Raw genomic sequence first — 25337 nt, 5'->3', positions numbered from 1 at the left:
CAGGTCTGCCTCGTATAGGCCCTGGCCAGAGCCCGTTAAAACAGTACCGTTCACCTTTTACCACCATGTCCAAGTGAGAAATCCCAGCTGCCAGACGTGCTGTAGGCCTGGCAGCCCCTTTGGATCTCAGATGCCAATCACTGGCAGCAGGAGGGTTTCCTGCTGGACTGGAGAGCCTGCCGACAGTTGTGAGAAGCAAAAGTGCCCTCTTTCTCTGCTCCTCCCCAGTGTTGTGCCACCAGGGGTCTTCATGTTGTCTTCCCAGACTTTCAGCTGAAAGGGTTTTATGCAAGAAGCACAAAACATTTGGGGAGCCTGGGTGGCTCATTTGGTTGAGTGTCTGACTCTTGGTTTTGGCTCACATCATGAGATTGAGGGATCGAGGGACCTCAGGGTCATGAGATTGAGGCTCCGTGCTTGGCGGTGAGTCCACTTGAGATTCTTTCTCTGCCTCTCCCCCCACCCCCGCTCGCTCTTTCTCCTGCTCTCTCTCAAATAAATCTTAAAAAAAAAGAAGAAGAAGCACAAAGCATTTTTTACATGAAATTATTTTTTTCTTTAGAGAAAGAGAGATAGTGTGGGGGGGGGGTGGAGGCAGAGGGGCAGAGGGAGAAGGAGAGAGAATCTTAAGCAGGCTCATGACCCTGAGATCATGACCTGAGCCAAAATCAAGAGTCAGACTCTTAAGAGACTGAGCCACCCAGGTTCCCCATACAGGAAAATACTTTCATACAACTTAATCCTGAAGACACATCATGTTTAGGAGTTGGTCAAGAGGAAATCTGAATCTTCAGACCATTTCAAAATGGCTTTACATACCCCACCACCGCTTTTGTCCCCATCATTTATCTGGGGAATGGCCCACAGAGATCATGTACTTTCTGGGGCAGCGGCACTGACTAATCAAACTACCTTACTCTCAGGTGCATACAGGGGGAGGTGAGGGAAGTGGGTTCAGGCTCGTGGTCCACTGTTGCAAACTGCAACTGATCTGGAATGCCAAGCACAAGTTAACAGCAGCCAGACACTCCCGAGACAGATGGGGCTGTGGAGGGTCACCAGCATGGGATGGACCTCCCTCTTGCAGCTTTGGGCAGGGGTCACAAGTTGGTGCCCCTAGCATCTTGATTTTAGATGGCCCATCAGAGCATGGGCCCTTGATCGTGGGCAGCTCAGGGAAACCAGATGGCCCAGCCAGCATCCGGGTTGTTTTAATGGTTCATTTCCCTCCAGGGCTTGTGAATTCTTGCACCTGTTGCAGGTCCCAGCTCTGTTTGCGAGCCTGTTCCTCGATTCAGCTTGGCGCTGATCGTGCCATGCTTGAAACAGCCCTGGCAGACCACGTAGGGTCCAGCTCAGAGTCAAGTGCAGGCATTTGGGGTCTGTTGAGTCCAGGGTTCCAGATGATGGGACTTCCAGGCCATGCTGGGAGAGCTGTGCTAAGACGCAGCATCAGCCCTGCTCCAAGGAGGGCTTGAGGGGACGGTGGAGATGGGGGAGGGGGGTGCCTCGTTCTCAGGACACATTGGGAAGCCCACCCTGTTCAGACACCAGCTTGGCCCTCCATCCACGGCTTTTACCTTGCTGTGCAGTGAGCTTGAGTCTGACGAGTTCTTGTGTGAGTGGCTCGTTTTCTCTTTTTCCATAGGTTTTTCAGTAGTCACTAGATTGTTGTATCAAACCTGCATTTGTATTACAGAATTTACCTTAAACTTAGAAGTCTCTTTTCACTTTCCAGTTGAGTACCTTCAGGTATCTTGAAGCCCTCCTTGGAGCAGGGCTGATGCTGCGTCTTAGCACAGCTCTCACAGCATGGCCTGGAAGTCCCATCATCTGGAACCCTGGACTCAACAGACCCCAAATGCCTTCAGGTATCTTCAGGTGTACGTGATGCCCGTTGTTAACGCGTAGATTATTAACGAAACGGAAAAGGAATCCTAGTCTTCCTTCAGAGGGCAGCAGGGAGACTGGAAATGCGGGCAGCGAATGGGCCAGGGCACTGTGGCTTCAGGGTCCTGAGGGCAGGCAGGCAGCAGCCGTGGCGAGGAGCATGGGGACACAGCGGGCTGGGGTTCTTTCCCTCCTAGCTGATGTGGGTCTTGTTTAAATTTCAGGCCTGTAATAAGGACAGATTTCTGAAACTTCCGTATAGCATTGTACTTGTCCAGCTTTCTGATAGCCAATTAAGAATAGATATATATATTTTAAAACAACTGAAATCCCAAGAACTCAAAGACTTCTGATAGTTTACTCTGAAAGGCTCCAGTATCATCTCCATTGGTGGATGTAACTCACCCACTAAGAATATTACTTGTGTCCACATGAATCAGTTTGAAAAATACAGGAGCATATTTAGATTATAACAAATTCAGTAGGTCACTCTACATCCACATGATCATTTGCATCCTCCCTCTGTGAACTCAGGTATGCTTCCTACCTGTGTGCTTTGGAGTTTTGTCTCCTAATGTCAGTTACACGCCGGTCACGTTAGGATGTGTGGGATCACCACACAGAAGAAATGGGAAGTCACTCGCCCTTGGGCTGTCTAGTAGGCAGTACAGTCAGAATCCTGTGTGGGTGTTGGTGGTTAAAGTCCATACAGGCAAGGAACTTTTTGGTACTATAAATTGTTTGTGATCTCCTGGTAAACATAATCATGCACCATTAAAAAAGTAAAATTTGTTATCAATACATTTTCACCTATTATAACATTATTTTAATAAAATTATATAGAGTTTTAAAAACTAAAATTTATAAATCAACAGATGTACTTTTATAAATTGCCTTAAAATAAGGTGCTTCAGTGTCATGTCCAGAGACTTACTGTTTAAGCATTTACCTGTTGCCTGTGAGTCGGGTAATCTAAACGACTTTTTTCTACTTCAGAGCTAGTTCTGGGAAAGTTGCTGTGATGTGTGAATAGTTAAAGCCTTCCCATACAATTTTATAAATATAGATCGTGGGGATGTGCTTCAGGCACATGGGAGAAATGCAGTATGTTCATAGCTTCAAGGAAGTCACCTGTTTATGGCAAATGCAGTAGCTGTTAGAAAAACATGCAAGTAAATTTAGGAATTTGCTAAATTGTTTTATAGAACTTATGCAGAATTGTGAGGATTATTTAAATCCCACTAAATTCTTGGGTACCCATGTAACTCCTGAGTACTCATACACAGTATGACAGAACTCCACGAAGTATATTTCCACCTTTAAACTTGGAATCTGGGACAGCCCCAGGCGACATGGAGCTTTTGAGCAACTCCCAAGTGCTCGACATACACCTATCATTAAGTAGTAGTCTTTTAGAACCAAGAGAAATTGCCACACCTCTGTTGAGCTTAAAAATTATTTCCCTTAGTTATCCTCCATCCTAACCTAGTGTTGGCACACAAAGTATAGGAAAACCGACCATCACTTTTGGTACATAACATATGAAAAATATTAGTTGGTGAATGAAAAATTTCCAAGTAATTTTGTCTAATTATAATGTAATGAATTCAGATATTCTGTATTCCAGGACCTTTTTTCAGTCAGTGCTTATGTGTATGCCCAGAAGCCACAACTGGATATTCATAGTTTTGAAGGCACATTTACCAGGGTAAGTTAAATCTTGTGTTAAATACAAATATATTCATTGTGTATATAAGTTAAAAACAGCAAACCTTAAATTTGAATAAATGAGAACAGAAGCTTTGAACTGAAAAGGGAAAGCCTAGAGAATGTTTCAAGTTCTTAAATTTTCCCACATCCAGTCTCTGTGGGATATACTCAGTCCAGTGTTTTTGTTTAGCATATTTACTCTGGAGAAAGTCCTTCTCCCTGAAAATATTACGAGCCAGTAAGATGAAGTACTTTCACTAGTTCAGTGTGAGTTTGGATAGGATTTAATAGACTGTGATACCCACATTGTTTCCTGGTTTGTATTGACTGGATGGCTGTGCATCTGCTCATGTACACGTGTGTGCTTCATTGGATTCTTTGCACGATCATGGTGTTTTGCTATAGCTTGAAGTCCCTTCTCCCCAGTGACTCCCCAATCAGATTTGGAGGACTCAGTAACTTTTGATTTTAACAGCTGATATTATAAATGCTTCATAATACTTAAGGGGTTTGTGGGGGCACCTGGATGGCTCAGTCGTTAAGCGTCTGCCTTCGGCTCAGGTCACGGTCCCAGGGTCCTGGGATCGAGCCCCACATCGGGCTCCCCGCTCAGCAGGAGGCCTGCTTCTCCCTCTCCCACTCCCCCTGCTTATGTTCCCTCTCTCGCTGTGTCTCTCTCTGTCAAATAAATAAATAAAATCTTTTAAAAATATATATATAATCCTTAAGGGGTTTTAGTATATGTCTATAGTTTACTTTTAATTGCTGCAGATTTCTGTTGGTATAGTCTGCTTCGTTTCCCTCTTGTTCACGTACCAGGATTAGTGAGCAGTTGTCATCATTTGAGAAAGCACTTGCTAATGCCAGGTAATGAGGAAATTATGGGGATGTAAAAATGAGGATGCCTGTGGAGGAGATAGTCATTGGCCATTGCTTTGTAACTTTATTTTTACGAGTGCTTCGGTAACAGTATGTTCAAGGTGTTCATGGAAACAGATGAGGGAGACGAGGCAGTGCATAATGAGGTCTGGAGAGAATACCGAGATCTTTATGTGTTTTTGTAAAAATATTTATGAAGAAAGCATCTCCTAATTAAAGACAATTTAGCATTATTTGAGAAAAAGCCTTTCCAAAGAGCTTCCTTAGTACGATAAGAGTTATTAACTTAGGGGGCGCCTGGGTGGCTCAGTCAGTTGAGTGTCTGCTTTTGGCTCAGGCCATGATCCCAGGGTCCTGGGATTGAGCCTCACATCAGGCTCCCTGCTCAGCTTCTCCTTCTGCCTCTGCCACTCCCCCTGCTTGTGCGCTCTCAAATCTTTCTTCTGTCAAAAAAATGGATAAAATTAAAAAAAAAGTTATTAACTTAGCCACTATTAATATTTTGGAATAATATTTGCTTACTTCCTTTCTGTTTCACAGATTTATATTGCTTATCACTTGGTAAGAGTTGGAAATGTCTGCTAGACAATGTGTGGAATCCCCCTGAAATCAGTGCGAGGGAGCGAGAGTTTGGCTGAACACAACCAAGCTGCAAAGCGCAGTTCACACAGTGCGTGACTGAGCATGGGACAGTGCGTGACCTGTGTGCATGGCCGAGCGTGTGAGACTGTATGTGAGTGAGCGTGCAGATGTGGGGGAAGGGTAGCCAGGCTCCTTCCTGAAGGTCTTGTCAGAAGAAGGAAGAAGCCATTTAAGGATTTTCAGCTTAGAAGAGAGATTGTAATATTGGTGTACGTAAAAGAGTCCTCTAGACTTCCGGTTTGCTTGGGATGAAGGCAGTCACCTGAATTTGCTCCCGTCCCACTGTGTCCCCAAACCGTACGGGTCAGGTGCAGGGAGCTCGGGCTGCCTGTAGCTCGTGCACGCAGCACACAGGGGAGAAAGAAAACACTGTGAGCTCCAGTTTCTGTAGTGAGGAAAAGTACCCCACATGGCACAGTCACCTCCAGAGCCAGGAGAGGGCACAAGGATTTTCTCTCAGGATTTGGATCTGATGGCAGCTTTGTAGTTCTCTGTAGAGTTTTTTTTTTAAATTTTTTATTGTTATGTTAATCACCATACATTACATCATTAGTTTTTGATGTAGTGTTCCATGATTCATTGTTTGTGCATAACACCCAGTGCTCCACGCAGAACGTGCCCTCTTTAGTACCCACCACCAGGCTAACCCATCCCCGCACCCCCCTCCCCTCTAGAACCCTCAGTTTGTTTTTCAGAGTCCATCGTCTCTCATGGTTTGTCTCCCCCTCCAACTTACTCCCCTTCATTCTTCCCCTCCTGCTATCTTCTTCTTTTTTTTTTCTTAACATATATTGCATTATTTATTTCAGAAGTACAGATCTGTGATTCAACAGTCTTGCACAATTCACAGCGCTCACCGTAGCACATACCCTCCCCAATTATCACCCAGCCACCCCATCCCTCCCACCCCCCACCACTCCAGCAACCCTCAGTTTGTTTCCTGAGATTAAGAATTCCTCATGTCAGTGAGATCATATGATACATGTCTTTCTCTGATTAACTTATAAGTTTCTTTTCTTTTTTTTTTTTGAAGATTTTATTTATTTATTTGAGAGAGAGAGAATGAGAGATAGAGAGCACAAGAGGGAAGAGGGTCCGAGGGAGAAGCAGACTCCCTGCTGAGCAGGGAGCCCGACGCGGGACTTGATCCCAGGCCTCCAGGATCATGACCTGAGCCGAAGGCAGTCGCTTAACCAACTGAGCCACCCAGGCACCCTCTCTGATTGCCTTAGTTCACTCAGCATAACACCCTCCAGTTCCATCCACGTCATTGCAAATGGCAAGATCTCATTCCTTTTGATGGCTGCATAATATTCCATTGTGTATATATACCACATCTTCTTTATCCATTCATCTGTCGATGGACGTCTTGGCTCTTTCCACAGTTTGGCTATTGTGGACATTGCTGCTATAAACATTGGGGTGCACGTACCCCTTCGGATCCCTACATTTGTATCTTTGTGGTAAATACCCAGTAGTTCTCTGTAGAGTTTTGTACACCTTTTGTTTGATTTATTTTTAGGTAGTTAGATTTTGTTGATGCTGTTTCATTTGTTACCTTCTTAAAATTTCATTTTCTATTTATTGCCATATAAAAATATAGTTGCAGTGAAGCCTTTTATTCCCAAATTGGTTTCCCATTAAAAATATTAAATGCATACTTTGCATTTTAATTACAGATCCCAGTCAGATGTTGAGCACTGTCGTCTCAAGAATTTACCCTGTCTTGGGGCGCCTGGGGGGCTCAGTCAGTCAAGCGACCGCCTCTTGATTTTGGCTCAGGTCATGATCTCAGGTTGTCCCGTTTAACACTCTCTCTCTCTGCCCCACCCCTCTAAGAAAAATTATTTACCCTGTTTGGCCAGCTGATAGTTTTTTAAATGAGAAACTTGGTGACTTGTAGCACAAGACTTCACTGCTGTTGGTCAGGTGCTGAGGCCGCCTCAGGGCCCTGGGGAAGCTATTTCCTGTCTGTGTGAGGGAGGCAGATGGTGGGTCCCTGATGTGTAGGTGCAGAGGCTCACAGAAACACTGGAAAAGAAAGCACAGTGACTTGTCAGTTTGGGCTGCTGATGTGCAAGACCATAGTGCAGGATGACCCTGAACACGTCGGCCCCGCCCTTTTTATTCCAACTCCATACACTCCCATGTGTGTTCGGAGTGATGGGGTGTCGCTTTGAAGATGCTTGCCAAAGTCCAGATCTTACTCTTCACTCATGGAATCGGCCAGGCCAGAGCCAGCTCCGTAGTAGTTGTGGGCGCAGCCTGCCCCTGACCGTCCTGACCGGTCCTGAGTCACTCTTCTGCCCCTACCCCACTCACGAGCTCCGTGTGGACAGGCTGTGAAATTCACTTCTGTCTTCTTCCTCCGCTGTTGAGATGGTGATGTGTGTGACCAGTGGCTGAGGGGCCAGGAGCCGACATGACCTCCTGTTGGAGAAAGCTGTTCCAATGATTGGATTTCAAAAGGGGGAAAGATCTGCAGCCTCCAAGTCAGCTATTCTGTAACAGTGTTTTTGCTTGGATTTGAAAGAAATGAGACCAAATGAGAAGTAGATGCTTCATCATGACATGAGAACAAGAATGATGGTGGTTGGCTGCCGTGAGCGGTTCTCCTGTTCCAGCTGTGGGCCAGACTGCAGAGGTTCCAGGGCCGCACCCCAGGCCGGCAGCCTGAGTCGTTCATGCAGAGGGCTCACCGTGGAGAGGGTGCCTTTCAGCCAGAGACCCCAGCGGGCCCAGATGCATCTCGCCTTGAAAGAGCTTCCAAGGGCCACACTGGGCGGTGCGTGGGGCCAGCTGCCTGGCGGTGCTGAGTTGGCCTGGCTGAGAGGCGAGGCTCTGCCCGCGTGCCCGCCAGTACTCCGTGTGTCCTGCCCACAGTCCGTCACTAGTTGTGCATCTAGAGAGGAAACAAAGATGGTGAATTTGCACACAGGCCAGATGACATCGTGGCACTTCACGCAGACGTTGTGCACGCAGCCCTGTGCACGTGGACCATTCTCGTGGAGTGGGGCCCCAGGATGAAGCGTGAGCCCCTGAGCTCTGGGAAGACACGTGAGCTAAAGCCTGCCTGAGGCCTGTTGTCGTCGTGACAGGCAGGTGGGAAGATAGGCTGTGCCGCCGTGGATTATAGGTACTTAACAATAGTCTGGGAAGAATTAATTCATTTAAATTCTAGTCATTATGGTGCCATTTCCTACCATCATGTCATACTTATTTTGAAAGGAAATTGAAGAAAAATTAGCTTACCTGCGGTGGATCATTGTTTAAGGGAAATCTGATGACCAACACTCACTTCAGGCAATTCACAGCAGCTTCTTCTATAGTTTAAAATGCTCTTCATGTAAGTTATATGATTATCCTTTGGGAGGAATATGTGTCTCACCTTGCTGTTTTCTTGAGAGCATTGTTTTGTAAGGACAGTTAATCATCAGTCAAGTATCAAGGCTCTGAGAGATGCTGAAGGACACAGAGGAGTGTAGAGTGCATCTCTGGGAGTCCTTCAGGACTGCATTTCCACGTGCCCCCACCCTGGCTCTTTGAGGACACCTTCCTGCCCGACCCAGAACCTCAGGGCTCCACACACACCGCCCCGTCCCTGCTTGGAACTCAGTAGAACCCACTTAGAGTGTGGGAAGGAAGGCTTGAGGTAGAACAGGCAGGTACCGTGGGGTTATTTGTCCTTTGATGACTTTGCTGGATAAAAGACTTGCCTTTGTTGACTGTTTACTTTCTTGGTCGTTGGTTTTGGTCAGTCGTTTGATTTAGTCTGTTCTGCTTTCCCCAAAGTAGTTGGTGCCATGTCAGCAAGTTTTACCACATTTAGATAAAAACAGTGGAGAAAAACATTTTGATAAGCAAAATTTGACCAGTCTTTATTTTATAGACCTTGTGGAAGTATGTGTAGTTAAAGGGAAGTGCTACCAGAGATCTGATTATGGGGATGAGTAGTCCCAGGGAGCATCCACAGCTGGGCTGTGTCTGGCCCAGGAGGCCAGACTGGAGGAGGAGACCGAAGCTCCCGGGAGGTCAGCCACAAGTGCTGACCTCTGATGGAGTTAGGAAGATCCACCAACGGGAATCACGCAGCAGCACTTGGGGAAGGCCGTTGGGTGGGAAATGGCTAAGGTCATAAGAGGTCTGAAAATAATCAGACCAGAAATGAAAACTCTTTTATGTTAATTATTAGTGTGGAATTACTCTTGTCAAAGTAAATCAGTTACTTATGCATTTATGTTTTGTTTGCCTGGAGCACTTTTGCCTGCGTCTTTTTTCATGTAGAATGTAGCCTGATGGACTCCAGTATTGAACTAGCTCACGGTGGGTCCATCCCCCAGTCAAAATGCACAGCCTCTCGGAAATCATACTGCCCCTTGTCTCCTCACATCTGGCCTGGGTGTTCTGTCATATTTTTGAGCACCAAGGCTTGATAGACGACGATCTCTGAGATTCTGAGACTCTTCTCAGATCGCCAAGGAGCCGCAACCCCGTACCCTCTTTGTGATCCATGGTGTGTGTTCTCCAGGAGCAGCCGAGGTGCCGAGGAGCTTTCAGTGCAGATCCACTCGGCCATGGCTGTTCCCGGCTTCAGCCATAAACAGCCCTCATCCAGAGTGAGAACCTGTTGAGTGAACCTGATTTCTTACGTAGGATACCAAAAGCACAAACAATAAAAGAAAAACTAATGTAGCTCCCCATTCATATCTCTCAGGTCACCTCCTCACCTGGTGTCCACCCAGCACCAGGCCTCCTGGTACTTATCAAATCTTTAAAAATATCGGTGGAATGAATAAATAAACAGATGAAGGGATGTAGGGAATCTGAGAATGGGGACTGTTTGCCAGGTTTCTCAAAAGCCCTGAACTCTATGTTCAGGTCTGCATGGGGTCAGTCATGGGCTAGATGTTGCTGGAACCACAGTGTATGGAGACCAAGGACAGAGCCCCTGCTCCTCAAGAGTCCCAGAGCAGGTAGAGCACTGGTCCCCGTAGCCTGAGGTCAACCTAGACAGCAGAGTACGCTGGGAAATGGGGTCCGGGGGAAAACGATCAAGAAAGAATTCTTGAGATGTGTTTAGCTCAAAAAGGGTAGTTTTATTAAAGCACGGGGGTAGGACCCGAGGGTAGAAAGAGCTGCACTGGGGTCATGAGGAGACACTGATCCTATACTTTCAAGTTAGGGGGTGTAATGGATACTGCTAAGTCTCCAAGGAATTTGGAAGCAAGGTTTCCAGGACCCCGAGGGGCTAGCTGCGGTTAGGAAAACGTCACTTACTCCCGCCCAGTAAAACCTCAGTCGTGAGACTCTCCAGAGGTATATCAACGGTCATATGCTTGGGGGATGATGGCTAACACATATTGTGGGGGCGCAGAGATAAAGGAAGTTTCCAAGGGGATTTTTACAGGATCCTGGAGGTCAGGCTAATGTCAAACTAAGGCTGTCTTCTGCCTCCAGCAAGTGTGAACATTGGGGCAGTTAAACTCCCAGGGGAAGGTCACGATGCCTGTCTCAAGGACGTGTCGATGGGCTGTGAACTGTAAGGAAGTTTGATTTTTCTTTTCTCTATTTCTTTTGCCTTTGTGTTCCACAGCAAGTACCAGAGGCCTGAGGGACAGCCCGTGGGGGGACACGTGCGTCGTTGCCTTGACAGGAGCGCCGGATCCGCAGGTGTCTACATGGGTCACAACTTACTAAGCTGCACGCTTCGTGTGTGGTTTATTGTATCAATGCTGTGAAAGAATCTTTCAAGGAAAAAAGGAACAAACTATGATAAAGGAGGCTGAGAGCAGAACCAGGAAGGACGGGCTGCTGCTGAAGAGACCTGGATCCCAGGCTCCGGTCTGGCCCTTCCTGCCTTATGACCCGGGAGGGCGACCCTGATCTCCCTAAGCCAGTTTTGCACCAGTGAAATGAGAAGCACACTCACCACCCGGCTTTCCTGAAGGTCAGTGACAGGAGCAGAGCCCGGGCTGACAGTAAGCAGGGACGACTCGGGAGTGATTTGGGGGACAGCGAGCCTGAGCACACATCCCACAACAGCTCTTTCCAGAGACTCCAGGCCGCGGCCTCCTCCCCCAACCTCGGTGACGCCTCTGTTCTACCTTAACCCCCCAAACACTTGCCTGCCCTAGGACGCAGGTGCACACAGTCTGGAAGTTAGCGCACCGCGAGCCCCGGGGCCCCTGCGCCTGGGCCACAGGAGGGCTGTCCCCACCTGAGCCCGCGTTCTCCCGTGTTCTGCGCCCAGGGTTGAGTCCTGGGGGCGGCCCCCACTGCGCCCGCTCGCCGGCTCCCCACCCCAGGCCAGGCCGCACAGCCCTTCGCCCAGCCCCGAGCACCCCAGTGCAGAGAGAGCCCGAAGCGGGTGCACAGGGGGCGTTGGCAGGACCGGGGAACTCTGCGGGACCAGGACCGCTGACCCCAGGGGCGCCCGCGGCTTCCCGGTCTCCCGGCTCCCAGCACACCGGTCCCAGGAAGCTCCGGACCTCCCGTTGCACCCTGCGGATGGGGGCGCCCCCTGCAGGCCCTCGGGCGCGCTGTTCGTCGTCCCTGCCGCGGCCCCTCCTGCCAGGGGACCCGGGGACCGCCCCTCAGCGGCCTGACTCTGGGGCAGTTCAGCCATGGCCCCGGGTCCCGCGGAGACCTCCTCGCGTACTCTTGGCGCTGCCTGCACCCCAGCCCCTCCGCGACCTTGCGACCTTGCGCCGCGGCTTCCCAGGGTCGGACTGGGACGGCTCCGGGGGACCCGACTCCCCAACGCCCGATGGAGCGAGGGGAGCGAGAACCAGGGTCCAGAGAGGAAATCTCTGGGGGCCTGAGGACCCCGCCGGGTGGAGAGACGGGGTTTCCGGGACCTGCCCGTGAGCACCAGCCTGGGTCCCCAGTCCCGCGCCCCACGCCGGGTCCCCTGCTCGGCCAGCCCAACGTCCGGACGGAACCCGGGCCCGGATAGATCCGCGCGCCCCGCCCTGAGCAGCAGGAGGCCCTGGCAGCCTGGCCATCCCGCCCAAGGTGGAGCACCTCATTCACCGCCTTGGCCCCGGGGCCCCTTCGCCCCCTGCTGGAAGCTGGCTGAGCGCTCCTTGGTGCCACCAGGGCTGTGCCCTAGGATGGCTGGGCCGCCACACTGTGTCCCCGCCAGGGGGGCTGGAAGGGACATTCTGAGGGCCGGCAAGATGCCCGCGATCGCCCCCTCCTCTCCAGCTAGTACATGGCCGGCCACGTGGCAGAGGTTTCTTTCTAGTCAGCAGGGCACCTGCGGTAGGTGCTAGGGTGCTCCTCCTTCCACGGGTGAGGAAGCTGAGACTCAGGGAGGGAAGCACCCCTGAGGGTGGACTCACCTGCCCTCCTGCCTCGCTCAGTCCTGGAATTCCTATTCCTTACTCCCCCCCCCCACTCAGTTCACCCAGGTTCTTTCCGCTTAGAATGTCACCTCCCCTCCGCTCCATCAGGGAGCAGTGTCCCCCAGAAGCCCAGTATCCTCGGCTCGATGCTCCTCTTGCTCACTCTTAGGGTCCTCCATCAGCCCCTCACCCCTTCCCGTCTCCAGGCAGATGATGACATTTCCCCTGGCTTTGGCCCCGCTGACCTCAGGGTGGCACATCTCTAAAGCGCTCAGATTCTGTAGAGACACCTGCACACAGCCTCAGCTGATCTGCGCTGTGTCCTCAGCCCCACCCCACCTTCCCAGGCTCCGAGGTGAGAAGGGGAAATACAAATGCAGCCCTCCAGCGCTGGCTCACGGGGGAAGCTGGGACACCAACATGACTCAGACACAGTGGGACAGGGTCGCTGGTCATCTGGAGGGTGTGGTGGCAAGCAGAAGCTGAGGACACTGTGCTCCAAGACGGATGGCCGCCTTGCACACACCAGCCCAGGCTCGAGAAGACTGCTGAAGAGCTCGCTCAGCGTGGACACCTCAGAGGGAATTAAAGGACATTCCGCACCCGTGTCTCCGACGAGGATTTAAGAAGAGTCCACTACAATGAGGGCTCTTAGACGAGACGCTAAAATATCTGGACGACACCCAAGAGTGATCCCAGACCTGGAAACAAAGACCCCAAAGTCTCATTGCACGAGGAATAAACAAAGGAGTTTTCATCAGAATTGTGCTGAGCTGAACAGCGGTGCACAGTGGCTGCCGGAGGAGGCCACAGGAGTGCCGCTCCCGTCCACCCGAAGGCTCACGAGCCAGGGCTGGTTCTTCTGAGGCTGGGATGGAGACTGCCGCTTCCTCTGCCCCAGCACCTGGGGGTTTGCTGGTGGCCATGGGTGCTCCTCGAGGGCTGGTGCGTCCCCCAAAACTGCCCCCATCTCTGCAGGCCATCCTCCCTGTGTGCCCGTCTGGCCCTTCCTGAGCAGGTGAGAGATCCCAGAACACAACACACAAGATCGTGGAAGAGTGTCTGCAGAGAGTGCAAAACGACGGCAGGTCTGACTCACGCCGGGTGGAGCAGAAGGGGTCAGGGAGGGCTTCTCGGAGGAAGGGACATTCGGAAGAGAGCTGAGGCACAGAGGTAGTTAGGGAAGTTGGGTGGGCTTCCGCGGAAGAGGAGACCACTTGTGAAAAACCCCAGAGTGGTGGAAGCGGAGGGAAGGGTGAGGGGGGGGAGAGCACAGGCTGTGGAGGGAGGTTCAGTCTGAGGACAGGGAGCCCCGGGCAGGCTCGGGGGCTGAGCTTGGAGCCCAGGACCCCCAAACGGAGATGCCACGTGAGGGGCTGGAGTTCAGAGGACAGAGAGATGTGGGAGCCGGACACGTGGAGTCACCAGTATGTAGCTGGCGATGCAATTCGCTGGTGCGGTTAGGGCCACCCAAGGAGAACACAGTAGAACGGCATCAGTCAGCTACTGCCACGTAAGGACCACCCACAGGATCTCTGTGCTATGAACCGACACGAATGTACTTAGCTTTCCCGTCTGGGCAGCATGGGGTCAGGTGGTGCAGGCTGGCCCTACTGGGCGGCGGGGGTCTCCGCAGCTTGCGCCCGCCTTGGGGGGTGGCTGTCCGTGACTGGTTCGCGCCGGCTCTGCTGCCATTGTCCCCCCTCCCACCGAGGGCGGCCACGTCCTGCTCGTCTCACGGCCACGCCGAGGCCACAGCAGGCGAGGCCACAGCAGGCTGGGAGGAAGGGCTCAGCACAGGACTGCATTTCTGCCTCAGCGGCTAAGTGAAGCATGTCGAGGGGCCAAACCCCAAGTGCAGAAGGGCCTGCACAGGGTCTGTCGAGGGTCACAGCCCTGGGCACGCGCAGGAGCCCAGGGTGAACCCAGCTCTGTGTCCTCACACAAGGGCTGCACCCAGGCCTTGCGTGGGCTGTGGGTGGGGTGGGGTGGGAGGGTGTCACTGTATAGATGGGGCATGGGGGGGGTCAGCATTGAACAGCTGGGGGAGGGGCCCTCGCGGGTGGGGCTCTTGTCTGAGGAGGAAGTTGGGTGAGGGGACCCCGGCCATGGTGACCTCACTTCCCTGACAACAGAGCCCATCAGAATTTGGAACCCAGGTAACCAGGAACCCACATTCCAGAGACAGCCCCCGGCCCAGCTCATTACTTTAGAGATAGTCAAACCAACATGTTCGCGTGCTGTGTTCCCAGATCCGGAGGTTGCCGACGGAAGAAAGCGCGCCCAGCAAATGCTGTCTCAAGATGTCCTTTCAGGGCTCCCCACCGCCTCTGGCCGTTTGGTCGGAAAGACCACAAGGTGACACCAGGAGCCCCAGAGCCGGCCACCCAGCCCCACAGGGTCTAATCCACCTGTGCAGCCCCAGGTCCCCACCCGTGTGTGTGTGTGTGTGTGTGTGTGTGTGTGTGTGTGTGTGTGTGTGTGTGAAGATGGGTCATGTAGGGTGGGCCAACCCCATTCAAGAGCAGGCTGATGAGGGGTCAGATACCCAGTGGGCAGGTCTTGTTCAAAGTCAAGGGTGGCTGGGTGGGACGGGGTGTGTGCGGATGCGAGCTTCTGCCCTGGGTTTATCCCAATTGCCCTGGAGCGGGGGTCACTGTACCGTGTGCAGGGCTGGGCACGCACAGGTGTGTCTGATCTGGGAGCAGGAGGGGGACAGGGCAGGGGGACAGGGAGGCTGGCTGGGCAGGGCTGTGATGCCTCTGGGCCGGCTACCCGTCCCTGTCTTTGCAGACCACGGATGAAATCGGGAGGAGGCTGGCGGACAGCCGTGACGTTTCCGCGACCTGGGGCGTGACCCCACAGGGGTCCCCAGGAGCAGGTGCTGGGGATTGCGGGGGAAGGCCTCCGACACCACCCAGACCACTGTCCCTGGTGGTCATTGAGTGGATTGTGCTCCAGGAATGGAGCCCACGGAGACCGAGCTCGAGGCTGAGAAGCCTGGGGCGGGGTGCCTGTGGGTGTGTGGGGACGGGTCGGGGCCGGCCCCACAGGGAGGAGCCCCGAGAGGCTGGTGTGGGGCCAGGAGGAAAGACTGTGTGCAGAGCACCCAGCGGGTGGACTGCAGTCGGGGAGACGTCCCGGGGAGGGCTCCTTCCTGGCTGCGGCTTCTCTGGGAGGCTCTGGGCTGGGCTCTGTCTTGCAAATACCCACAGAGAGCAGGCACGGGGGTGAGCTTTTCTCCTCTCACAGACGTTTCACGACCTAAGGAGCTAGAGCCGCCTCCAACTCCATCAGCAGCTCTCCAGGGAGGGGTGGTGCCTGCAGAGACTTCAGCAGGAGCCCAGGAGCCGGCAGTTGACCCGGCACCTGCCCACGGAGAGCCTGACACCGACCCGGAAGGGCCTGCTCGACAACCTGTGCCCGGAGAGCCTGCCCCTGTTCCTGCCACTGTTCCTGCCGGAGCCAGGGCCCCTGTGCCTGCCCCGAACTGTGGCCCTGCTCCTTCCCCAGACCCCGCTCCTGCCCTGGATCCTGACCCATCCCTACCCCTGCCAGTGCCCCTGTCCCTGCCCCTGACCCAGATACTGCCTTGGTTCCTCTATGTGCCATTGCTGCAGACCCTGTCCCTCCCCTTGCACCTGCCCCTTCCCCTGCCCATGCCTGTGCTCCTGTTCTGGCCCCTGACCCAAATCCTGCCCCTTCCCCTGCCCATGCCTGTGTCCCTGTTTTCGCCTCTGACCCAAATCTTGCCCCCACTCATGTCCCTGCCCCTGCCCGTGCCCCTGCTAGAGCCGATGGCCCTTCCCTTGCCCCTACTCGTGCCCCTGCAGCTGCCACTTCCCCAGCACCTGCCTGTGCACCTGTTCTTGCCCCTGCTCCGGATCCTGACCCAGCCCCTGGCCTGGAGCCTGCCCCTTCCCTTGCCCCGGTCTGTGCTCCGATTCTTGCCCCTGACCCGGGTTCTGTCCCTGCCCCTGCCCCTTCCCCGACGTGTGCACCTGTTCTTGCCCCTGACCCAGCTCCTGCGCTGGATCCTGCCCCTTCCCCTGCCCTTGGCTCTATTCCTGTTCTTGCCCCTGTCCCGGCTTCTGCCCCTGCACCTGCCCCTTCCCCGACGTGTGCAACTGTTCTTGCCCCTGACCCAGCTCCTGCCCTGGATCCTGCCCCTTCCCCTGCCCCTGCCTGTATTCCTGTTCTTGCCCCTGTCCCGGCTTCTGCCCCTGCAACTGTCCATTCCCCTGCCCCTCCCTCTGCTCCGGTGCTTGCCTCTGACCCAGCTCCTTCCCCTTTCCCTACCCGTTTCCCTGCCCCTGCATGTGCACCCATTCCTGCCCATGACCCACCTCCTGCCCCTGCACCTGTCCGTTCCTCTACCTGTGTCTCTGTCCGTGCCCCTGCCAGAGCCAATGCCCTTTCCCCTACCTGGGTCCCTGTCCCTGTCCCTGCCCCTGCAAGAGCCTATGCCCCTTCCCCTGCCTGGGTCCCTGTTCCTGCCCCTGCCCCTGCCAGAGCCGATGCCCTTTCCCCTGCTTTCCAGCACCGCGGGCCCTTCCCTTGGCCCTGCCTGTGCTCCTGTACTAGCCCATGACCCAGCTCCTACCGTGGATCCGGCCCCTGTCCCTGCTCTTGCATCTGGCCCTGCTCTTGCATCTGACCCTGCCCCTCCTCCTGTTCCTGCAGGGCTCCCAGAACCACAGCCAGAGCCCACATCCTCGTGGGGAGAGCCCCTTGTACAATTCCCCTTATTTCCATCACCCGACCCTGATGCCCCGCCAGATTGTTTCATCCCCTCCCCCTGTGTTCTTTCTCTCTGGTACATATTAACTGTTATATTATCTTTCCTTATCCTCTACGCTGTTTATTATTTATTTTAAATAAAATTAATTGTTTTCTGTTGGACAAGTCTGCAGCATTAATTATATTCCCAATGCTGTGCCACCGCACCACAGAACATTGCTGCACAATATCTGCTTCCGCAAAGGACACCCTGAGCCAGAAGGCCTCCCTGCCCATTCCTCCCCGAGCCCAGCCCCTGGCGACCCATAAGCTGCTTTCTCTCTCTGTTCCTTTCCTGGGTGTTTCCTGTACGTGGAATCACGCAATAGGGGCCTTTGTGTCTGCCCCCCTATTTTCAAAGGGAACTCGTTTCCTTCTGTGTTTATTGGACACAGAATTTCCCTTATTCGATATTGAAATGCCTGGGGCGGCTTACAGATCAGACGTAATCAGAGAGGCCACTTTAAGAATTATGGGCACAATCTTGGGGCTGAGACCCCTGTTCCTGCTGGGACACCTCAGCCTGACCCCAGACAGGACAGGGCTGGTTCCTCCTGTGGCCCACACAGAACCCAGGGAAATGCAGAAAGCTGGAAGACACACCCCAAAAGGCAATGCATTGCTCACAACCCAAGGCCAGAGAAAGGTTTCAGCGGACTCTGGTCCAAACCATGCTCCAAGTCACTGGGTTCCACAGGGAGAGACCACACGCATGCAAGTCCAAGTGGGGACAGGCACGGGGGGAATCAGAGAAGCGGAGCTACCAGGTAAGGACTCTGGGAAAACAAAAAACCCTATGGAGGCAGCGCTGGTCACCCTCAGACCGGCAGGTGTCTGGTCTGGGGACCAGCAGCCCTGGGGAGAACGTGAGGAAGCGGAGGTCCCCTGGAGGAAAGGGTGACAGCACCCCTGTCTGGGAGGACGGTGCGCAGCACCCATCCCAGCCTGCAGGTGCACCCATCACCTACTGTGGGCAGCTCAATCCCAGCTTGTTGAAGGGAAGACCCGTGTCCATAATCCCCTATTTGCAACAGAATCCATAAAGGGGAGTTTGTGGGTCAACACGTATACAGTGTTTAGGGTACAAGTCTCGAATTCCAACATCCATGGTCTGCTTGTCCACCTTGAGCCTTGTTTGGGAAGCAGGGGTGGGGACGCCCGGGGCTGTGACCTGTGGGAGGGGTGGGGAGGGCGAGCTCTGAATGGAGTGACCAAAGCACACGGGGTGACCTGCCCAGGAGGGACCCTCTCGGTCCCCAGCCCCTCTCCTGACCTCGTGCACGATGGCGAGGGTGTGATGATGAAGGTGCTGGCCCTTGGCTGGCGAGTTCCGTAGCTGGTGTCGGAGCTGCTCAGGCTGCACACCGGGCTCTGATCCCAGAGCTGGCGCGAGAGCTGAAGCTGCAGCTGCCCCAGTCTCGGGAGCTGCGGCTCGCCTCGCTGTTGGACCTGCCTCGAGCTCTGGGGCAGGTGCTAGAGCTGAATCCCCCTCCAGAGATGATCTAGATCCGGTTCCGCACTTGGATAAGGCTCTTGAACCCACAAAGGGCTTTCCTCCCCTGCCCATTTCATGGATGACAAAACTCGGGGCGGTGACGGGACCGGCTACATGGGGGTAATGGCTACGGGGGGATTCAGCCCAAGGATCCTGCATGCCCTTCACCTCGTGCCCCATACAGGTCGGTCCTGAGGTGCCCGACAGGGGCAAGGGCCTGAACCGCTGCTCCCGGCACCTGATCCCACCTGATCAGAGACACTCCCCTGGGTCGTGAAGTCCTCATTTGACCTCTATTTCGGCCAGCCCCACGCGAGCAGGGACCGTGCGTCCTCACTGCTTGGGCACCATCTCCAGATGGCGGACTGGCCACTGCAGCGGGGTTGGTCACCACTATACCGTCGACGTGGATGCAGGAGCAGCTACAGGCCCAAAGCCCGCTCCGCAGCTCGAGGCATTTGATCTTCTGTTGCGGTGCCACTGCTGGGAGCTTGGGAGCCCGGGAGCTGGAGCCAAGTGCGCCCCAGTGTGAGTAAGCCCGCTGGAACTACGGCTCCATCACCAACTCCAGAGCTAGAGCCAATGCAAAATCCGAGCTGGCCCAGCTCCACAGTCAGCTGCGGGTGTTCCCCGGACACGGAGCAGGCGCTCGCTCCCCCTGCAGAGCTAGAGCCAGTGGGCTCCGCGCAGCAAGCCCCAACCCAGGACCCGCTGGGTTCCCTCTTCCCTCACAGACTTCTGCAGTTCCTCTGTGATTCCCCAGCGCTGGGACAGAGCAGACACTGCACCCACACCACCCCCTCCTTGGGTTTCCAGTTCAACAGGAGGGACCACAGACAGATAGAGGCGTGGGGCACACTCCCCTGAGGAAGGCAGGGGTGCTCACACCCGTGATGGAGGGCTCCCTCTCATGCAGATTGCCGGCCCCCCGCACCTGCTGGCCACACCTGCCCCTGCCTGGATGTCCAGTGTGGGTGGGCTGGGGGGGGCCTGACCTCTGCATGGAGCATCCCCAAGGCTGCCCAGGGGGTGTGTGGAAGGGCAGGCCCGGCCACTGACTTTGCTTCTTGCCCACCTACCTCCAGGACCATCTCCTCTGTTCTGGGCACATGGCTGGACTAGTCTCGGAGGACTTCTGTCAGCCAAAGACGTTCCCTGCCTCAAGCAGCTGGTGGCCCATGTGCAGCTCAACATGCCCTGTTCCGACCTGGAGCACCAAGCCCACCTTCTGCTGACCCGGCTGGAGCACACAGAGCCCACAGTGGCCGAGCCCGAGGGTGAGAACACCGGGGCTGCGTGCCTGAGTGTGTGGGGGGAAGGGTCAGGGCTGGTCCGACAGAGAGGAGCCCCGGAGGCTGGTGTGGGGCCTGGAGGAAAGACTGGGCTCCGAGCGTCCAGTGGGTGGACTGCAGTCCGGGAGACGTCCCAGGGAGGTCTCCTTCCTACCTGGGGCATCTCTGGGAGACTCTGGGCTGTGCACACACAGGTGTGTGTCTGATCTGGGAGCAGCAGGGGGCTGGGCAGGGGGATAGTGAGGACATCGGGTAGGGCTGTGATGCCTCCGAGCTGAGTGACAGTTCCTGTGTTTCCAGAGCCCCATGGAAACTGGCTTGGATTCTGCCCCTGCACCTGGCTCCTCACACGAGTTAGGGACACAGGTGGAGCCTGGCTCTAGCTCCTGAGATGGTGGAGCAGCTGAGAGAGGAGAAGAAAAGCTCAGCCCATGGCTCCTCTCCATGGGCCTTTGCAAGACAGAGCCCAGCCCAGGGCCTCCCAGAGAAGCCGCAGCCAGGAAGGAGCCCTCTCTGGGGCGTCTCCCCGCCTGCCATCCACCCGCTGGGCCCTCTGAGCCCAGTCTTTTCTCCTGGACCCTCACCAGCCTCTGGGGCTCCTCCCTGTGGGGCCAGCCCCGACCCATCCCCACACACCCACAGGCACCCAGCCCCAAGCTTCTCAGCCTCGGGCTTGACCTCCATGGGCTCCGGCTCCTGGAGCACAATCCAGTCAATGACCACCAGGGACAGTGGTCTGGGTGGTTTCAGAGGCCTTCCCCCACAATCCCCAGCCCCTGCTCCTGGGGACCCCTGTGGGGTCACGCCCCAGCTCATGGAGTAGGAGGAAGTGTCTGCCAGCCTCGTCCCCATTTCATCTGTGGCCTGCAAAGACAGGGACGGGTAGCCGGCCCAGAGGCATCACAGCCCTGCCCCGCCAACCTCCCTGTCCCCCTGCCCCATTCCCTTGTTGCTCCCAGATCAGACCCACACCTGTGCGTGCACAGCCCTGCACGCGGGACACTGAGCCATCCCCGCAGGGCCATCGGGATAAACCCTGAGGCAGAAGCGCGCAGCCCCCCACACCCCGTCCCACCCACCCAACCTTGACCTTGAACATGACCTGTCCCCCGGGTATCTGACCCCTCATCAGCCTGCTCTTGAACGGCTTGGCCCGCCCCACATGACCCCTGTTCACACACACACACGCACACACGGGGAGGGGACCTGGGGCTGCATACATCGATTAGACCCTGTGGGGCTGGGTGGCTGGCCCTGGGCCTCCTGGTGTCTCCTTTCGGTCTTTCCAGCCAAATGGACAGAGACGTCGGGGAGCCCTGACACGACATCCCCAGCGAGGGAGTGTTTGCACAGTTTGCTTTCCTCAGCCTGTAGCCTCCGGTCTTTGGGATGCAACATGCAAACATGTTTTTGGTTCGAGGATCTCCAACGAAATGAGCTGGGCAGGGGGCTGTTTCTGGAATGTAGGTTCCCATGGCAGCACTTTGTGCATCACGGGGACCCCTGGCATTCAGACTGGCAAGTTACCCCTCCCCACGCCATGGCCGCGGGCAGGATTCCAAGAGTTCGCATAGGAGCTTGCCTGTCCCAGGGCTGTGACATGGCTCCGCTGTGGCTTTGAACCCAGGTCAACCTGACCCAAGCCTGAGCTCATGCAGGAGCCTGAGGAAGTAGCCTTGAATGGTACAGCTGAAAGTGACGGAAGCTTAACTTTTACTGAATCTAAATGTTAACTGTTAAATGTAAAAATCATAAAACCTGTAACAGAAAAGGGTGAAGGGTGGGGACTCCTGGGTGTCTCAGTCAGTTAAAGCATCTGCCTTCGGCTCAGGTCAGGACCTCAGGGTCCTGGGATCGAGTCCTGGTGCGGGCTCCCTGCTCAGCGGGGGGGTCTCTCTCTCTTTCTCCCTCTGCTGCACCCCCTGCTTCTGCGCTCCCTCCCTCTCTCTAAGAAATAAAATGCTAAAAAAAAGTTTCTCTTGAAAAAAATAAAAAGGTTCGGTGACAGGTGGACCTCGGCAGAGTGGCTCGAGCCATGGGCCGGAGCTACGGCCGATGCCAGGGATGCCCCCGGCTCCTCCGTGGAACCAGCCCGGGACCTGAGCTGGAGCTGCAGCTGGAGCTGGCTCCGTCCCGGTGGTGGGGCTCAAGCTGGTTCTGGAATGCACTCCAGGGCTCAGTGAACTCTCAGGCTGGCATTGTTGCCAAATTTGGTGGAGGAACCGGCAGCAGAGAGGACTGCTGCACTGGAGCTGGTCCAGGCGAGCAGGTAGAGGGGCCTCTAGCCCGGGAGCTGCCGCCGGGGGGGGGCCGTCGTCCGCAGTCGCTGCGGGGGCTGCTGTGTGCGGTGGCTCTGGCTTTGTGGGTGGAGGTAATGCTCGCGTGGCGCACGTCTGAGCGTCTGCTCTAGCTCGCTAGTTGGCAAGCGCCCCTGTGTTTGTGCAGCGGGGGCAGGAGCTGGCTGCAGGGGCAGGGGGCTTACCCACACTGGGGCGCACTTGGCTCCAGCTCCCGAGCTCCCGACAAAGGCACCGCAGCAGAAGATGGAAATGCCTCGAGCTCTGGAGCGGGCTTTGGGTCTGTAGCTGCTTCTGAGCCCCGTCAACCCTGCAGTGGTGACCAGCCCCGCTGCAGTGGCCAGTCCTCCATCTGCAGATGGTGCCGAAGCAGCAGGAGGAGAGAAGATCACCACCCTGCCAGGGTGATCACCCTGTGCTGATCCCCACCGCCTGTCCCTGTGACTTTCACAGGAAACCCCGCACAGCCTCCCACAGCAGCACTGAGCTGCCTTGAGAAGGGGCTCTCGATCTCGGGCTGGCTCTCACTCTGGCAATGATGCTGGATCGGATGAGAGAACTGGTGTGCAGTTGGCTTTGCTCCGGACCTCATGCCGGAGCGGGTTTTGCCTGTGGACGGGGTCCACGGGTCGGAGCAGAGGGGCTCTAGTCTGTGGGGGCACTGGCTCAGGCTCTCGAGCTGCTTCCATGGCTGGCTCGAGTCAACGCGGGGGTACGTTCTAGTGCATCAGATGGTTCTAGATCTTAGCTGCCGCCAGGGCTGACTCTGCCCCATGCCTCCTGCAATGTCTCGTGTTAGAGATGCTCTAGCTCTGTATCGCCCGCTAGCTGACTGTGGGTGAGTAGGACCTTAAGACAGCCTCGGAGAGTTTTTCAGGACCTAGAATTCACAGCTGTTAGGATCAGGTCACTTAGTTAGACACGAAAGTGGTTAATATCGTAAAGGACAATAACCTATATCCTTTGATGTTCTATTTTCTTCCCGGACCGAAATTATTTGCTTCTCTACCGGCAAAAACCTTCACGCAAATGTCTAATTTCACTAAGTTGGGGACCTCTACTAAATAGCAGTCAGTTGAACGAAGTCCATTTTCCCAGTCTTCGGGTGGCCTGTACCCTTACGTGAGAAGAAATGACATGCCAGCCTCCTTTCGCCTTATGTCCAAGCTCGGGCGGTCAGTATTCTCTTTATTCTCGCTCAGCTGGCAACTCTGGTTCAGAGGCTAAACATGGCCTTTGGAGCGTGGGTTCGAGTTCTGGCTGTGAGCCAGGTCAGCTGCGTACCCATGGTGTTCCTCGGGGTCCTCATCTGCGGAGGTGAGGGACACTCACGACGCGTCATTATGGCCAGTGATCACATGGTCTTCTATCCTTTCACTTTCTGCTTCTCCATATGAGGCCTCTTAGACCTCAGGCATATATCTGGATTTGGTTTGTAGTCCAATCTGAAAATTTGACTTTTTATTGGTGTACTTAGTAGGCTTACATTTAATGTACATGAAGTGACATTCAGGTGTAACTCTACCATCTTATTGGTTTGCTCTTTCCTCCATCTGTTCTTTTTTTGAAAACTCGTTCCATGCCTTCCTAAAGATTATGCAAGTATTCTCTGTCACTCCAGTCCCCTCCATTAACGTGTTATTATGCCTTCTCTCATTATTCCTTCAGGGACTGCTCAAGGGAAGTGCTGTCCCCATAGAAACAGTCCATCCCTGCGCTGTCAGGGCATGCCCCCCTCCCGTTCCCAGATATTAGCAAGGCCCTGGGCCTCTGTAACAGGGGTTGCAAGCTTTGCCTGTAAAGGGCCACATAGGCTTTGTAGGGCCTCCTCAACTCCACCATTATAGCTTGAAAGCGGCCATAGATGATATGTTGATAAAATAGCATGGTTATGTCTAAACAAACTATCTTTACCAAACAGATGACAGGTAGACTTTACCTGTGAGCAGTGTGCTGTGACCCCGGCTTTATAGCCTCAGCATCTCTGGGTAGGGGTTGGGGGGGCATCTGGCTCCTGGGCTCCCCTTGGCTCCAGTACTACTCTTCCTCTTCCGGTCTCTTTGAGCCTGGAGGTGAGAACGGTTTCCCATCTACCTGTCCCCGGGAGTCCCTCCAACTGCTTTGGTTTTTATTCCCACCCACACATCTGTAAACAGTTCCTCCACTAAACTCTTCAACTGAATGCTGCAGCAGGCCATCCAGCTCCTGCAAAGACCCTAACGGAACTTTAGGCTTACAGCACGCACGTATTCATTCCACTGTGGCCCAAGTTGCAGCCAGCAGTTTGCAGATTGGCCTCCCTGCCCAGGAAGAGCCTCCTGCAGGGCAGACGCCATGTCTTAGTTATATTTGCATCCCCACCACACCCATCCCTCACCTGGGCACAGAATGGGAATGAAGAATCTTGGCTAAACTGACCTAAATTAGCAATGCAGAAATGGAGCCAGGAGAGGTCAGCATGTAGAAAAAAGACTGGAGGGGTTCTTATTTAAAGTGGGTAGGTTGTGAAAGAGAACTATCCAGGAGAGAGTGAGTTAATCGAGGAGAGCCAGAGGATTTGTCTCAAAGTTATCACAGAAGGGAAACATGTAAGGACCTGGTGTTACAATGTTAAGTCTTCAGTGTGGTTGAGCTGTTGTGTTAACAGTGTCCTCTGTGGAGTGTGGTCGAGCACTTGGTGTAACAAATGTCAGCTGTTGAAAGAGGTGAATGTCAGCTGCCGCAGTGAGTCGGAGTAAGGAAAAGAATGAGCACAAGTTCATTTTGCACATAGGAGGCCACGGCGTCATTTGAGAGGGGTGTCTACAAAGTGGCCTGTATTCAAGCCACATAAAAAGCAGCGAAATAGCAAACTGGAACCAGAAAGTTGGAGCAACTACTCAAGAATATTAACTTTTTTAAAAATAAGTTTTCAAATGGAGAAGGTAATACATGAAAATAGTCAAGATGAGACTAGAATTTAGAAGTTTATGTTGAACACATTGCTTCAAACACATAGTCATAATGG

The 25337-nt window shown here is 54.3% G+C and overlaps 1 long non-coding RNA gene across 1 annotated transcript; it reads left to right on the top strand.

Annotated features, from left to right (window-relative positions):
- The first annotated feature begins 1741 nt into the window (after positions 1–1741).
- On the top strand, positions 1742–11820 carry LOC148161670 (uncharacterized). Its single transcript, XR_015767413.1, has 3 exons — positions 1742–1871; positions 3518–3598; positions 10715–11820. It is a non-coding gene; the product is annotated as an uncharacterized LOC148161670 (long non-coding RNA).
- Positions 11821–25337: the final 13517 nt, after the last annotated feature.

Source organism: Eumetopias jubatus, unplaced genomic scaffold (genome assembly GCF_037043125.1).
Source record: "Eumetopias jubatus isolate StellerSeaLion01/CBP00866 unplaced genomic scaffold, mEumJub1_p1.0 scaffold_94, whole genome shotgun sequence".
Classification (NCBI taxonomy): domain Eukaryota; kingdom Metazoa; phylum Chordata; class Mammalia; order Carnivora; family Otariidae; genus Eumetopias; species Eumetopias jubatus.
The sequence above is the reverse complement of the archived record's forward strand: the minus strand, read 5'-3'. Positions and strand labels throughout refer to the sequence as shown.